We start from the raw sequence: 1559 nt of genomic DNA, 5'->3' as shown, positions 1-1559 counted from the left end.
GCCTATATTTTGGGGCTTGCACAACATTTAACATTTAAATAAAGATAGGCATAAGCAATTAGAAGCCTAGAAACGCGATCATAAATAATTTATTAGCCACATTTCTTTATTTGGATATAACTGTTGTTTTGAAGCGCAAACTATAGTCGTGTTCTCATTGGAAACTCCAGTGAGGTCAAATTTATCGCTAAAATCTACATCTCTAATGTAAGCATTCTGATGCCTTGTACCCATTCGTTATTTATCTCCACTACAACCCACGACAGAACGTCTAAAACTGGCTCACAAATTTCCATCTGCCAGTTTGACTCGAATGATCCTGATTCCAAAGTTCACCACACGAGGCAGACAGCAGGAATTGTGTGGTCCTAACACAGGTAAAGTGGATTTCGAGATGTATCAATCTTCCAGCAATAAACTAAATGTGACTTTACTGCTCCTGTACCCGAACAGCGCGGTACATGCACGGTCTGAGCAATCATTCTAGCGGGTAATCTTGGGGATAAGCAAGTTCGATTTCCCTCCCTTAAAGAATCAAATTGAATGAAGTAAATGGCAAGGAGATACAAGGTTTCGTCCTCGTGTCAAGTTCACCTGTTTCCAAATTCAAGTTCAAGATCCAGTCTTGTGACCGGGATGACCGGCGCGAGATTACGACGAGGCGTTTTGGTCACTTATCGGAGCAAATTGACGGAAACCATCCATTAGACTGGAACAACGACCAGGGCTTCTCTGGAAAACAAGTCAAACTGAAACTTATAGCGGCTACTGGGACGATGTTGAAGGACCATGTACACGTCTGGTCATTGTAGGAGGCTGAAATTGAACATTTGTAATGATAAAGATCTCTATGTCACTGGTATGTTTCCATTTCTAAATTCTGAAGATTTCATTTTATAACTATTAAGGAATATGAATTTGCACAAACGATTGTCCGAGAAACCTGAAAACAAGTTTTCACAAAACGAATGATCTTAAAATAAGACGAATCATTTTTCCATTCTATTCCATGAAGGCCAAGGCCGTACGTCTGGTCGATACGGTCTGTATATCACCGGTTCGTCACGCTATGGCAGGTTAAGATAGTTCTGCCGTGTGGTTCACAGGAAATTGTATTTGACGTTCTGAGACGCTTAGAATGATCCGTTTGGTATCGATCATCTGTATGTTGTACTTAAGACTCATTGAAGAAAATCCATCAGATTTATCTTTCACAACATATAACCGTCCTTCGATCTAAGGCACCAACTTCTGTATCTGTAAAACTGATAGAACCATAAATGTACTTCGATCTAAGGTACCAGCTTCAATTTGTATCTGTAGAACCATTCTTTGGCGGCGTTATGCACCATCTTCTGTCAACACGAAGGCAGCCAAGTGATCAATTCAATCCTCGTCTTGGACGTTAAGTGTTTGTGATTGATTCCTTCATTACCCGGCGGCGCTCCTTGGGAGGAAATCTGTCTCGTCTTGAGACCGGGAGATTGTCTTCACGCCACCACGTCTTAATAAGCACCGACAAGATTCTAGTCATCCACAGATGTAAGCAATGGTCCATT

This window comes from Branchiostoma belcheri, unplaced genomic scaffold, assembly GCF_001625305.1.
Source record: "Branchiostoma belcheri isolate BF01 breed outbred unplaced genomic scaffold, Haploidv18h27 scaffold11, whole genome shotgun sequence".
NCBI lineage: Eukaryota > Metazoa > Chordata > Leptocardii > Amphioxiformes > Branchiostomatidae > Branchiostoma > Branchiostoma belcheri.
Note: the sequence above shows the minus strand (reverse complement) of the source record.